The 15,274-nt window shown below is 50.6% G+C and overlaps 1 protein-coding gene across 6 annotated transcripts in view; it reads left to right on the top strand.

The window, feature by feature from the left end:
• Tbc1d16 (TBC1 domain family member 16) overlaps nt 1-15,274 on the top strand; it is a 72,388-nt gene that overhangs the window by 1,108 nt on the left and 56,006 nt on the right. For 3 of the 6 annotated variants that reach the window (XR_004518652.1, XM_010618575.2, XM_010618574.2), the window contains exon 1: nt 11,448-11,608. The exons of 1 other annotated variant lie outside the window; for it this stretch is intronic. The gene's annotated coding sequence lies outside the window, so the exon portion shown is untranslated. Of the gene's footprint in view, nt 1-11,445; nt 11,609-15,274 lie in introns of those variants that run through there. 2 more of the 6 variants (XM_033767806.1, XM_033767807.1) reach the window with 2 other exon arrangements.

Below are 15,274 nucleotides of genomic sequence, written 5' to 3'. Positions count from 1 at the left end.
TGCAGCCTCGGGGCCGGGGAGGGCCCATGGTCCGGCCGGGCGTGAGCCATAGTAGGGGCGTTGTGGGAGGACGTGAGACCACGCCTGGGCCACCCCGGGGACTTCCCCGAGGCGAGCGGGGCACCCTGCGCGGGGAGTTGGCCTAATTCGGGGAGACTCCGTCCCAGCCTATGTGGAGCTGCGGGCCCGGGGAACTTGCGGTCTTTGTCTGGCTGAATCGTCAGAAAACGCGAATGGGAACTTGTGAGGTGCCAACGCTGAACCCCCAAAGTGTGCCTTCTGCTTCCCGGGTGCCTGCTTGCTTAGTATTTCTGGCCTGTAGCTTGGGTGGCCTGGGTAGTTTGAGCTCCTCATGTCGGGATCCTTACTTCGTTTTGGTTCCACTCTTCTCGTGATGTCCTTAAGGAGAGAGAGAAAGGTAGAAAAAAAGGATAATTTAAGATAGCTAAAAATAACCTAAGGAGCCCTGCCAGAGAGCAGCGAATCCCCAAATCCTGTTATTCCCACTCTCGGAAGTTGGTATCATATGTTGGCCACAATCTGGTTCGGATTCGGCTCAGAAATAGCAAGGAATAGGAGGGACATGGTGAAAGTTGGTTTCTCTTTCCTCGGTAAACTTTGTTTTACTTTCTAATCAAATTCACCGGCAAAGCCGGGCTGGTGGCTGTTCCCTGTTGTTTGACCATTAAGGATCTGTTTAGCTTTGCCCTTATATTTTCACCTGGAGAGAAAGGGAAGCCTCTCTCCGGAGCACACAGTGACCCGTGTGGGTGCAGAGACCCGGGGGCTGGGGACTTAGACTCCATATCTGCCGCCAGTCGATTAAAACACTTTAAAAGGTTAGCGTGTTAGTGTTAGAAATTCCTCATTAGAAATGTTAACTTACAGGGCTGAGGATTTAGCTCAGTGGTGACCCCGCCTGCCTCCTTGCAAGCGCAGGGACCTGAGTTCGATCCCCAGTACCCCCCCCCCAAAAAAAAAGAAGAAGAAAGAAAAGACGTGACAGTATTAAGTGGTTCTGAGAATTATGAAAGCTTTTTGCAAATAGGGGATTAAGTTGAGGAACCCAATTCCGAATGAAGCTCAGTTCACTCACAGCTTGTAGGAAAGGTTCCCCGCGGGTGGGTGGTGTTTGTGTTTTCTGCAGCCTGCACTACTTAAGTGGTGAACAGAATCTCAGAATACAGCTAAATGTTATTAGTGAAATTACTTAATCCTCTAGCAATGGTTGTGGCCGTGTTAATAGCTCCTGACCACCAGAACTCACAAAACAAACTCATGGGCAGGACCACCTTTTATGTGGAATCCCTGAGCCGTGGAGAAGTAACTCACCCAAGTTTTGCAGCTGAGGGTGCCCCAACGCAGGGTGACCCTGGTGCAGATGTTCCAGACACCGAAAACCTGTGCCTCCCCTCTTATAACTGGCCTGCTGCTGGCTGTGGCACCTTGCTCTGGGAAGACCCTTCCAGGCATCTGAGATAGCCGTTGAGTTTGCAAAACCTGCCAACAATCATAGGCCTCTCTTCCCTGTTCTGGGTAGCAGCAATGGCCTCCAGAGATAGACTGCTGAGTTTAGATAAACCCTGCCACCTAGTGCCGTACTTGCAGAATTCCTCAGTGCTTCAGTTTCCCATCTGTAAAGTGGGAACAGTACTCCCTACCTCAAAGGCTGTTGCATGAATTATGGAAAGCCCTGAGTGCCTGGCACATGGTAAGTGCTTGTTACCATTTTTAATTAATGTGAATGGCCATCATTTGGATTTTTCCCATTTAGCTAGAGTGGTAAAACATTGTGGTTTTTGTTGTTGTTGTCATCGTTGTTGTTTCAGTGCTGGGGATTGAACCTAGGGGCTTCACACTGAGCTACATCCCCAGCCCTTTTTTAATTTTTAATTTTGAGACAGGGTCTCACTAAGTCACTGTGTTACCCAGGCTGGGCTTGAACTTACTTCATTTGATGGAAAGCTGATCTTAAGCAGATGTGGAATTCAGCATTGGGTCTGTTTACCACTTTTTCTTGATAATGTGATTGGAGCCTGGGTCCCTGCAGACTGTTCCGGGACAGGGCTGGACCAACATAGATCTGTATGTTTTTGCATTGTGTCTGGGACCAGGATTTTTTCCTCCGGCATGATTCTGCTTTGTCTAAGCAAATCAGCTGTGTTGGTTTTGGAGGTGTTGTCAGTACGGGTTTCAAACCCAGTTTTGTTTTGTTCATCAGTTTCTACTCTGGCAGCAACAGGGAGACTGCAGGTCTTCAGCCTGGGCCTATCAGATGTTCGTGTCTTCTACATGGCTGTGTATGTTTCTTACCTTTGGGGCTTTTTCCTTCCTGGGTCCCATATCCGAGCTCATGTCTGAGGTTAGTTTCTTCTCTCTGGCCTAACTTCATTGGCTCTTTAGGGGAAAACAGGATGTTTGTATTTGCAGCCAAGGGCCAAAGAGCAGATGGTCTCTCCCTGGAAGCACAGGCTTTGGGGTTTACCAGGGAGTGAATGGTAATCAGAGTGACAGCTGGACAGTTGGAAGAGGAAAGTCTCCTCTGGGTGGGACCCAGCCTCCTCTCCTTGACTGCCTGGCCCTGTACCAAAGGTCCTTTCCGCTGTGGGCCTTGGCCCACAGACCTTGCTTGTATCAGTCTTCAGCCCCTTCATGTTCAGGGCCAGCTGCCTGCCCGTCCTCTCCCTGTGTGGGGCTTCGTCCCCTGTGCATCCTGTGTGGCAAATGTGTTTCTCTTCTACATCAAAGTGCGATTGAGAGGACGAGACATGTTGGCCCCAGGGCCTTATCCAAATCCTGGGACTTAGGGGGACCCAGCACTGCCAGACCACGTGGCCCCAGGACCGAGGTCCTGATCTGGTGACCGCAGAAGTAATAGCTCCCCTTGACCTGCAAGGCCAGGTTCCCCAGAGACAGTGGTGCATCATTTGGAGGAAGGGCAGCAGGAGGGCGGAAGGAGCCCAGGCCTCTTCCAGGTGCGTCCCTTCCCGGCAGATGCCCAGCGGGAGGGAAAGGACCCTTGTGTTCTTGTGTCTGCTGTGCTCCGTTGAGCCAGGTGTTGCCTCACCCTGCTGGTTTTCCAGGACAAAGCAGACGATTGCAGTCTGCTGGCTCTGCATGGAGGTACACCCTGAGCAGTCAAGGACAAAGCCATTGAATAATCAGCAGTGGGTGTCATGCCCTGACTTATGCGCCACCTGCCTCTGCCCTGTTGCAGTGAGCAGTGGTCACCAGTGTGCTCATTTGTTGGAGCAGCTGTAGGAAATTGATACACTTGGGGCAGGAAAGCTTTTGAAACAGGCCAGAGCCAAGGACCTTTGCCCCAAGCTCTGTTTCCAGCCCCGTTTCTGTTTCTTTTAAGTTGCCCAGGCTGGGCCTGAATTTTTGATCCTCCTGCCTCAGCCTCCCAGAGTGCTGGCATTATAATTCTGTGCCACCACACCTGCTTATCCCCAGCACCCTGTCCCTTTTTCTTTTCCTCCATTAAGTTTATTGGTTCTTTTTAGGTATACAGTACAGTTACACTCATCATGGGGATCTCGTGCCTTCACATGACGTATCTTGGTTCTTATGTTTTCTCCATTCCCCTGCCCTCCCTTCACCCCCTTCACCTTCCCTATTTACAAGACTTTGTTTCCATTTTTTCCTTTTCTCGTATTTTTTCTTTTCCCTTCTTTCCTTTCCCCTACCCTTCCCACTTCCCCTACTCCTTTAGACCTTTTCTTCCTATTTCACATTATCAATTATACAGTTTGAATTTACACCTTTAGTTTTTCACACCAGAGAAACTATTCGGTATTCACATGTGTCTTATTTATTTCAGTTAAGAGTATGGCCTCAATGTGTATCTATTTAGCTATAAATGTCTCTAGTTTCTCGTTCTTTATGGCTGAGTAGTACTCCATTTTATAGAAAAAACACATCCTTATTCAGTCTCCAGTTGGTGGGCAACTGGGCTGTTTCTAAGTTTTAGCTATTACAAATTATGCTGCTATAAACATAGGTGCGCATACCTCTCTGGTATGATTCTTTTAATTCTTTTGGGAAGATACCCAGCAGAGGGATGGCTGGGTCAGATGGGACCTCTAGCCCCAGATCTTTGAGGTATCTCCATATTGATTTCCACAGTGGTTGCACCAGTCTGCACTCCCACCAACAATGGAGAAGGGTTCCTTTCTCCCCACAACCCTGCCAACATTTGTTATCTTGATAGCAGCCATTCTTTCTGGGGTGAGATGGAAACTCAGTGTTGTTTTCTTCTGCATCACTCGAATGACCAGTGGTGTTGAACAAGTTTTCATATATTTACTTACTGCTTTTACTTGCTTGTCTGAGAAATGCCTGTTCATTTCAGATGCCCACCGCTTTGGTAGCCAGGGATAGAACTTGGGTCCTTGCACTTGCGAGGCAGGCGGCAGAACCGCTGAGCTAAATCCCCTGCCCAGATACCCATTTTTGAATTGATTCTTTATATTTGGGAGGATCTGACTTTTTTTGAGTTCTTTATATATTCTAGATAGTAGATCTTTGTCTGAGGAACAACCGATTCTTTGACTCTGTCCTTTTTTTTTGAGAAAGGGCTTGCTAAATTGCCCAGGCCAGCCTCAACCAAGGTTCTCCTGCCTCAGCCAGGCCTATGCGTGGGCCGCTATGCCGGGTTTTGTTATGTGATTTCTTCACTGTCTTGTTCACACCTGGCTTCCTGATGACCGCTTGCCTCTAAACATAGAAGGGTTCTTTATTAGTGTCTAAGTCATTCTGCCCCAGGCCTGAATTCTGGGTAGTAAATGTCTTAGCTTCACCCTGGTAAATATTTGCTGAAGGAGACAGACCCCAGCCCTTCCACTTCACCATGAGTGACTAAAACCTGCGGCTGATTGTGTGCCCGGCTGCACCGGGGGTGGCGGAGACGTGTGGGTAAGATGCCGCCCACAGCTGTCCGTGTCTCCAGCCAGCAGGAAGGCCTGCTCCCGACACACTGTGCAGGAAGCAGATTGCAGCCCCTTCCAGCCCCAGCCAAGCCCCTCCACTCCCTCCTAGTGGGTGCCTGCTGTTTCTGGCGTCTTTCCCTTGCAACCAGCCCCTGCTCTTCAGCCTCCTCCAAACTCTCCTGAAGCCGCAGCTGCCTTCACCTCCCGTGTCTGTCCTCCGTGAGCTGCCACAGCTGGGAGTCCGTGGTCCTCAAAGGTACCCTAATTTTCCAAGTGGTAGGTTAATGGAAAAGAATGACTCTCCACGGAGGGCTTTTTGTTTTATGAGCGTGTGTGCATTTTTGTTGGAGGTGGGCCAGGCAGTTCTTTCTTTTCTAGTTACACAAGAGCCTGTTTTGCAAAAGCCCAGCCCTGCCTGGAGGGCGCCAGTGACTTCTGACGGCACCAGGTCCTCTGGGTGATGTGCTGGATCGGGTGTTCAGACTGTGCTTTCCCCCTTCCCGGCCATGGGTCACGCACTTCTTCTGTACGCCTGAGCCGATGCAGTCTAGATCTTGACTTCACTCCATCTCTGCGTTGTTTATGCCAAGTGCCAAGCCGGCGTTGCTGTCCTAGGTCAGCAAAAGCAAGGCATTTGGATGCTCACCGGTCACAGCGCTCTGGGCGGCGCAGCCGGAGGAGCTGACTGGAGGTTCGTGTCTCTGTTAGGGACCCACCTTTGTCTCTCAGGATCTGTGGTGACTCACGGGCGCTCTGTGTTGGACTCGGTTAACTGAGTCCTTACTAGAGATCGGAAAGCAGCTGTCTGTCTGTCCTCACCGCACTCTTCTTTTGTTGCCTCAGTTGCTCTGCCGGGGGTGGTAAAGATTGTGCTCTGAGTGTCCCTGTCCCTCAACACTTCTGAGAAGTCCGAAAGAGCCCCTGGCCGTGCAGGGGGCCCCAGGTGGCCCTGCACACTGAGTTCTGCGCCTTGGCCACTTTTCCGAGGTTCGTCGTCTATGGGGAGTCATGGCCACCTTTGCATTCTTTCCACCCCAGAGGATGCCAGTGCCCTCAGATTGGGGCTCTGCAGTCTTGTGCACAGGGGCCCCTCAGGGTCACGAGTCAGTGGATCCAAGGTCACTAGGAGGCTGTCCCCACCGCCTGGGGCCCGGGAACCAGATACTCTTTGCCGCCTGGGTCTCCTCCTCCTGCCCCTGGTGACTGCCTGTTTCCTGCGTTCATGCACAAAGTGCCACCCTGTCCTATTATTTCGATGCCAACTTCCTGATCTCGGCCTCATTTAAAAAATAATTCTTAGACTTTAGTCCCTACCCTCCACCACCCTGCCAGCAAGGGAGGTCATATATCTTTTTCTTAAAAACTGTGTGTGTACGTTTGTTATTTGGAATCGAACCCAGGGCCTTTGTATTGAGCTATACCTTCAGCCCTTTTTTATTTTATTTTTAAAATTTTTGACACAGTCTCACTAAGTTGTTAAATTGTCCAGGCTGGGGCTCAAACCCTTGATTCCTCCTGCTTCAGCCTCCCAAAGGACTTAACTCTTTAAAAACAGTTTTAGGTTCACAAGAAGTGTGAGTGGATACACAGATGTCACATAAGACCCAGCCTCCCACAGGCACAGTTTCCTCATTATCATCGTGCTTGCTTCTCAGCCTGGTCCATCTGTAACTTGGATGCATCCTTGTCAGCCGGAAGACACAATTTGCATAAGGGCCCACGGGGGCTGGCATTCTGTGGGTTTGGACAAATACATGGTGTGTGACCAGCACGGTGGCATCACAGTGATTTCACTCCCTACCTCAGCCCTGCCTGTCTGTCCCTCTCCTCTAATATTTGGGAGCCAGTAAACAGTATTAGGGGTGGAACCAGGGAGTGTGGAACTACATCCCTAGCTATTTAAAAAAAATTTTTGCTGGTGATTTAGCTCAGTGGTGCCGCCACCTGCCTCTCAAGTTCAAGGTCCTAAGTTCAATCCTTGGTACCAAAAAAAATTGTTTTTAATTTTGAGAGGTCTTTTTAGGTTTGCCAGTCTCGCTTTGAATGTGCAGTCCCCTGCCTCAGCCTCCCAAGTAGCTGGGATTGCAGGTGTGCATCACCGTTCCCAGGCCACTGTTTTTTTCACTTCCTCCACAGTTTTATCTTATCCAGAACATCATGTAAAGGTTGAGTGTTCCTTATCTGAAATTCCTGGGCCCAGAGTGCTTTGGAGTTCAGACTCTTTGAATTATGGAATATTTGTGTATACATATCATATAGATATCTTGGGGTCCAAGTCTGACACAGAATTATTTGCATTTTGTGGGTGTGTTGTGTATCCCCGTGGCCCATACTCTGTGGTGCATCTGCATTTTAACTGTGACTGTCACACAAAGTCAGGTGTGGAATTTTCCACTAGTGGCGTTATTTTGGCCCTCAAGAAGTTTTGGATCTGGAGCATTCTGGGTTTTAGATTTAGGGGTGCTTGGAATCACACGTCAGTAGCCATTCCGATGGGCTTCTTAGCAGCACCCCCTTCACCTTACTCCATGTGTTTCCATGGCGCGACAGCCTGGTTCTCTTCAGTGCCACGAGATATTCCATGGTTTGGGTGGACCGGAGCTTATTTACCATGTACTTGTTGAAGGACAGACATCTTGGGTCCTTCCAGATTTTGGCAATTAGCAGTAAGTCTGCAGTAAACAGCTGTGTGTGTATTTCTGTTTGTTGATTTTCTTTTTTTAAAGAGTAGTTTGAGGTTGACAAAAATGAGCAGAAAGTACAAAGAGAAACACACACAGCCGCGTTCTGTGGATTTTGGTGGTAAGTTAAATTATGGTGAAGGGCACCTTTTAGCAACATTCGGTGACGTGCAGTACTGTGGATCTGTCACCTGCACCAGTGGTTCCGCTGTGGGTCCCTGCAGTTGCTTCTGCTCCCTGCCGCAGCCCCTTCCTGACTGCTATGGCCAGTGGCTCCCTCACACCTGCTCAGCACAGGGCTGGGCCCTGTCTGCCTCATCCTCCCTGCTGACAGTGCCCTCTGCACTCAGCACCCTCTGTGGTGGCCCAGCCCCCTCCACCCTGTGCCTCCACCTGGCACCTGGGGACCTGACCCTCCTCTGCAGGGCTCCCCGGGGCCTTCTGCCTGCTCATCTGTGCAGAGGGGTGACCCTGATGGCCAGCCAGGCTCCCTCCTGGACACCCCTGCCTTTCTGCTGCCGTCCTCTTCCCTGCATGCTCCCAGCAGCTTCTCGCAGGGCTGGGATGAAGAAGGGACACCTTGGGGTGCTGCAGACCGCTGAGGGATGCTGGGCCTGAGTGAATGGGTTTCAGCTGCACGTGGCTGCCCACAGGCCAGGGCAGGGGAGCCTTCGGTGCTGGGGAGGTTGGCCTGGGTTAGGGCTAGGGCTCTGCAGCGCCCACTGTCCCGCAGGGCCTGCTGTACTCCTCTCCCTGTCTCCTGCCCCCTTCCTCGTCCCCTCCCAGATCTGCTCCCCGGAGCCCCCTGCACATCAGGGCCACCTGCCCTGGGCTCGCTTCCCAAGAGGTCTCAGGTGGCCCTGGGGCCCTCACGGAGAGCTCAACACTGTCCCCTGCAGCTGCCGGGGAGCCCTGTGAACCTGTGGGTTCACCTTCACCTGCCCTGGTTCTTAGAGCCACAGTGAGGTACAGAGCCGTGTCTGGGTGATAGAACCAGCAGGATTTGGGGTGCATGCTGCTACCCCAGACCAGCTGGGTTAGAGGCTGCGCTGCCTGGGCGCCCTCATGCCCCCGCTCTGGGGATGCCAGGCACTGCCTGGGGACCAGTTTACTGACCTGAAACAGGTGCATTGGACTGGGGAGGGTTCTGCATCTGGAGCCACCTTGCACCCCAGTCCTCCTCAGTATGTCCAGGGGCTGGGAGACGACACCCCAGGCTGGGCTGCATCCTTGTCTGTGCAGAGGGGCTCACGCGTGGCTGGCTGCGGGGGAGAACAGGCAAGGCTGACAGCTGCTCCGAGGGAGGGTGTGGGGCACATGCGTGCATACACAGGACAGCGCATCTGTGTATAGTGTGCCGTGTGGCAAGTGTGTGGCGTGTGCGGATGTGTGGTGCACCGACAGGCAGCTGGAGGTGGGGCTGGGGACCCGGCTGCGGCCCGGCTTGCTCTGCCTGGCGTGGGGCAGCAGTTGTTTCTCCCGGGGTCTCCTTGCTTTCTTCTGACCTCGTGTGGGGTGGGTTACACTGTCACTGGGGCGGAGTAGGAATGCAGTTCCCGCAGCTAGGACGCCACACTCCAGGACTCAAGTGTCCGCAGGTGCTCCGACCCAGCGGTGGTGGGCGGGGTGATGGTGGACCTTGTTCCTAGTGGCAGCTGGTGTGTCTCACGCAGCACGGGCTAGAGGGCGGAGTCGCCATGGGGCCTGGAGCACCTGCCGCCAGGTGCCGTTGAGAACTTTCTGGAGGCTGCTCGGGCCTCGGGAAGCCGGATGAAGGAGCCCGAACTGCCCGTGGTGGGGCTGGACCCCGAAGACTGTGCAGCCTGTGGGCCACCGGCTCAGGGAGGATGAAAGAGCAAGTCCTGTGCTTCCCACAGTGTGGCTTTTCCGTAGAGTTCTCCCTGGGGTGGGGCAGCAGCCTGGGAGGGGTTTGCTGCCCACATTGCCCTGCCTCTGGCTGAGCTATACCTGTTCCGAGTTATTCTCATGGGGCACACTCTAGTGTGAGGACTGGGTCATGCGTGTGGATGCACACACGTGTTCCTTGTGTGGTGGGGGAGAAGCTGAGAGGGTGGCCAAACCACAGTGGTCTCTGGGCCACAACTAAGGCCACATTTTTCTTTTCTGAGTACTGAGGATTGAACCCAGGTGCTTCACATGGAGCTACAGCCCCAACCCTTTTTAAAATTTTGACTCAAGGTCTCAGTTGCCCCAGCTGGGCTCAAACTTGCACTCCTCTTGCCTCAACCTCCCAAACTGCTGGGATTATTAGCATGTGCCACTATGCCCAGTTCTAAGGACTCTGTCTTTTAAAATTTTCCATAAAATTTTTATATTAAAAAAATCTCAGCTCTCTTAAGCTATAATCAGCTTCCCTGTTTTTATCAGGCAGATAATCAAATAATAAAAGCAAGAAATAGCAATAAAAACATAATCAAAACCTTTTCAGGTAAATGCACACTTTCAGTTGGCTTTTTGAAATACCAAATTCCAATTTCATTGGAAATTAAAGCCATGAGAAAAAATATAAGAATAAAATATAAACCTTGTGGATCTTAAACGGATCTCTGTCTTGGGAAGGCCTCTACAATGTAAGACGTAATAAAAGAAATCACTGAAGAAAAGTGACCATCGCTTGCATAAATCTTAAAGCTTCTGTTCTTTGAAATGGACAATGCAATTAAAAGATAAACAACAAATTAGGGAAAAGAGCAAGGCGACTATGTAAGACCTCTTCCACAGAAATGAGACTTCCACTGCCTACCGAGACATCGGCAGTGCACACAGATAATTCACAGGAGGAACAAAGATGACCACTTGGTAGGTCATCTGTTCAGGTGACCAGGGCACCAGATAAGCGTTTTCCAGGTGCCAGACTGGCAGGTGTACATCCCCGGTAATGCTGGTACCTGTGCAGAAATCCACTGGGTATCGTATTCGGGGCTGCTGTTCTCCTGGGGAAACGATCAGGAATCCCAGGAAGTACCCGGTAGACACAGTGAGGCTGCAAATATGTGTAGAGTTACGGTTCAGCATCCATTTGGAAACCGAAGGTCCCCAAAAGTTGGTTCTGGAATGGTGTGTCTGTGCCTTCCATGCGGCTACTGCAGTGGAGAGCTGGCAGTTAGAAGGTTCAGCTCCGATGAGGAGTGGGCTGCTGTACCAAGATAAGGGAGGCTGGGTCACTTCAACAACAGATATTTATTCCTTCAGTTCTGGAAACCGGAAGTCCAAGGCTAAGGCAGTAACAGGGCTGGGAGGGATGTGGGCTCTGCAGGCCTCCCACCGTGGCTGGTAGTAGCTCTCTTCACAGTCACATGGCCCTCCTGTTGGGTAGTGGTGTCAGTCCCCAATTTCCTCTATTTGCAAGGGCTCTAGTCAAACTGGATTAGGGCTCATCACAGTGACCTCATTTTAACTGATTACTCCTTCAAATAAAGTTGCGCTCTGGGTATGAAGATTTCAACACATGAATTGTAGGACACACTCTGCAACCCATAACACGTGGGGAAAATATATTTATCATATAACTGAAAGCAAGCTATGATACAGTTGTACTGGCTGCATTTTTAATTCATTCATTTTTAGATAGGACACAGAACATAGTAAAAATATACACATACTTTTGGATCCCGTAGCTTAAAGGGTACTTGGAGTTTAATGGAGACCAGAGTTTGGGAAGCAGGATTAATTTAGATGAAAGAAGCTCATAAAAGAGTAAATAGATTATGCAAATAGGTAAGAATTACCAAAGAGAGCAAATAAATGTCTAATGTTTAACCGATAGTCCTGGTCTGGTCTGTCTAGGACCAGGGAGCGGGTGGGGAGGCCCTTGCGTCCGGGTCAAGGAGGAGCCGATCCCTGCACTAGGAGAGAGTGTCCCGGGATTTTCTGCTCCTGAGTCGTTGCTGGCAACCCGTTTTCTCTTTTGAAAAGCTGCACTTCTAGGACACACTCCTGGGTCTGCTGCCGTGGAGCTTCACTGGCTGGGAAGTGGTATGGTTGGAATCCTTTCCAAAATCCCAGCACAGCCTCTTGGTTATCCTCAGTGGCGGTAACAGACCTTCACTTGAAGGTAGTTGTGTTCTTTGGAAGCAGCTGCGAGTCGTTGGCAGCCTGGCGACTCACTAAGTCATGGCCGCTGGAGTTTTCGAAAGAGTGGCCTGGCCCTGCCCCCGCCTTGGTCACCACAGAGGCCACAGCCAGGGCCACGGCAGCCACTGGGCGTGAGAATGGTGGCTGGTGGGATCTGCAGTGTGTGTGAGTGACACACCAGATTTTAAGACTTTAAGAAGGTGAAATATATGTAATCACTTTTTCATACTGTGTGTGCACTCACAGGACATTGTTCTGAATGTACTGCGTTAAAACCCCATGTTTTAAAAGTTAATTTCGCTTGTTTCTATTTCCTTTTTAAATGGTGACTGCTAGAAAACTGTAAGTTGTACGTGTGGCTCACGTTGTATTATCAGGGATGGCCCACCTCAGTAAGAGGATTCTGTTCTCTCATATAGCTTATTAGCGGACCTTGTAACTCCTCAGGAATTCTTGAAAATATCGTGGACAGACTAAGTTCGAATGAGGACGTGGCCGTTTTGGGTAACCAGTGGGAAACCACTTGTGTTCTGACGCTTAGGTTGCGACCTGATCGTTGTTTTGAGGCTCATAGCTTGGTTGTCGTGTGTCGTGGTGTGTGGTGGTGTTCAGACTGCAGGGACCACAGTGATGAAGATGAGAGAGGGCCACACCCTCGGCCAGGAGCAGACACAGGGCCTCCCGGGGCGACTGGCCAGGATGTGGGAAGTACAGAAATCCAAGCTATGCAATTTCAGGGTCACACTGTCGCTCCCCTTGGTTCCTTGTCTGGGACACTCAGTGTCCAAGGGCAGAACTGCGTGGCCATACCCGGCCGGTGGAAAGTGTTCGCTGCTGGCCCTAGCAGAGTACTTCCGCCGATCCCTACCAAGGGGCAAAGTCCATTCTGCAGCCTGACGGAGCATTTGGATGGGGAGAGGATGCACTGTAGGGGAAAGCAGAGGGGAGTCCTAGAGGCAAGGTCCAGAGCTGGGTCCCGGCCCCCAGCACAGGTACAGCGGTGCCTCGGTTCACAAACTTAATTCTTTCCATGATACTAGAAGAGATGGCCTAGTTTATGTTCATGTGGGAAAGATAGCCAGGGTCATGTTCATTGCAAAACAAAAAAAACAAAACAAAAAAATTCATGCTTGCAAAATTTGCATATTTGCAAAGAAAAACAAAATTTTGCCAGGTGCTTCTGCTTGTGCACCAAATTGTTCACAAATCAAAGCTTTTGTGAATCGAGGTACCACTGTATCTGTAAAGGTAATGCTGATGTTGGCCTTGGCAATGGGGGAGACTGGAGCAATGAGTCTGTTGGTCAAAAGATGCCAGGATGGGACTGGTGGCTCCTGGGCTGCTGGGAAGTTGCTGGAGTATTATGTTTGGGGAGAGCTGGTGGCCACAGAGGCAACTGGAAATATGCAGAGGGGCCAAGGGAGTGGGGGTTCGAGGAGGGGCGCCTGAAGAGGTGGGTGGGACTGAAGATCAAGCAGTATACCACTGGGACTTGGGGTGGTCAGTCCGCTTTCTGTGTCTGACTCCGACTGTTCCAGGGGCTGCCTACAAGCAGGCATGTGGTACTGTATCTGTCTTTTGTGTCTGGCTTGCAGGTGTGGTGCTCCCTTTCTGGCAAGGATGGGCGCTGATGCTGGCGATTCCACAGCATTCTGTTGCCTCGTGGTGGTACAGTTGGCTTTGTTAGGGTGAGGACACTGGTGTTTGCACAGTGAAAGAATTGCCCCGTGACAGGTTTCTCTGAATGCATCCCTGCTGTGACAGTCACCGAGGCATCGTCCTCAGGGCCCATTGACAGTGTACAATGCGCGTCTTAGTTATGCCCTGTTGCTGAGACAAAATACCAGATATCTACAAGTTAAAGGAGGAGAGATTTACTTTGGCTCAGAGTCGTAGGGCTTTTAGACCATGGTCAGCTGGCTCCAAGGCAGGGTGGCACGGCGGAGGGGAAATCATCCACGGCAGGGAAGGCCGGAAGCAGTGAGCTTCCTTCCTTCCCTTTTCATCCCACTCAGGCTGCAGGCCTATTGGTTGGCTCTGTCCACACCCAGGTTGGGCCTTCCCTCTTCAGTAAATCCACCACCCACACCCAGAACTGTGCTAAACCAGTCAGGACTAATCTAGTACCACACACCCGTGATGCAGTCACTCCAAAAAGTCCCACGGATAAGCATGTGAGCACACGGAACTTCAGGAGGACATCTAGATAGAAGCCATAACAGTGGGTCGGTGTTGTTGAAGGCTGAATATAATTCGTGTACCACCTGTGGTTTCCCACTCACAGTCCATAATGTTATTTTTAGCTTCAAGACTTTTTTTCACAGAGATGAGGTGGAAGCCTCATCTTTTTGTGGGGTGGTCCTGCCCCAGTTGCTCCCCTGCACACTTAGGAAGCTGGTCTGCATCTGTCCAGCGTGTGCCTGTCCCAGACACTCATAATTCACAGCCAGGATGTAGTACAGTTGCATACCCGTCTCTTTCTTCATGTGCACCAATGGCTCAGCTTGGGGTGTGTACGTGTGTGCATAGGTGAACGTCATCCATGCGCATACTTATGATTGGTTCTAAGAGCTGTTGTCTGGACTTATGCTGCAAACTGGCTGCTGAACGATACCCTCATGGTTGGCTCCTTGTAGAGAGGGATAAGGTTTCTACTCAAGACTCTTCCAAATCACTTTATGTGTACACTGTAGTACATGTGCTTCATGATTGATGATGCGGTCACATACTGGTGAATCCTTTGTAAATGGAAAATAGCACGATGGTGGTGCAGGCCTGTAATCTCTGCTCTCAAGAGGCTGAGGCAGGAGGATCACTGTGAGTTCAAGGACAGCCTGAACTGCATAATGAGACTTGTCTCAAAACAACAAAAACAAAAATGTAATCGAATAAAGAAAATAGAAATGCATTTACTGCAGTTCAGCTACCCAACATCTTGAGAGAATGTCCTGCCAAGGATCACTAGCCTGGGAAGAGGCCTAAATTCGAATCAGAATACATGCTGCCCTTGCAGTTCTGTGCAGTCAACCACTGTAGGCCAGGCGTTGGAGGTGAGATGCACGTGTGTCTGGGTTGCTGACTCCCAGGGCCCTGGCAAAGCAGAAGCTTCCCAACCTAGCACCATGCCTTACTGCACTGGCACACAGGAGCGTTTTCTTTTTCCTCATGTGCTGGTCTCAACCCACTGAATTGGCTTCAACATCCACTATTGGGAGGGCTGTAACCTGCACTTTGAAAAAGCATCCCAGGGAATTTTCTGAAAGTCTCAAGGGGACTGGGTCTATCAGATCCAATTACTGCCCCCACCGCCACCACCCCAGAGTGCAGCAAAGCCCGTGCAAGTGCCTTCTCCTTTGTACTCTCTGAAATCATCAGCGAGACTCTTTCCATTTTTATTAGTGCCTTGGTTTGCCTTCTGTGTGACTTGCCCACTTTGTCTATTAAAATTTTGGCTCTTTTTACAGTGATTTTGTAGGAGTTCTTTCTGTAGTCTCCATACTGATCCTTTTTTATATATTCTGGATACTAATTCTCTTATTTCCAGTGTTTTTTTTTTTTTTTTTTTTT

This window comes from Fukomys damarensis, unplaced genomic scaffold (assembly GCF_012274545.1).
Source record: "Fukomys damarensis isolate Sample0158 unplaced genomic scaffold, DMR_v1.0_HiC HiC_scaffold_23, whole genome shotgun sequence".
NCBI lineage: Eukaryota > Metazoa > Chordata > Mammalia > Rodentia > Bathyergidae > Fukomys > Fukomys damarensis.
This window is presented reverse-complemented; position numbering and strand designations above follow the sequence as displayed.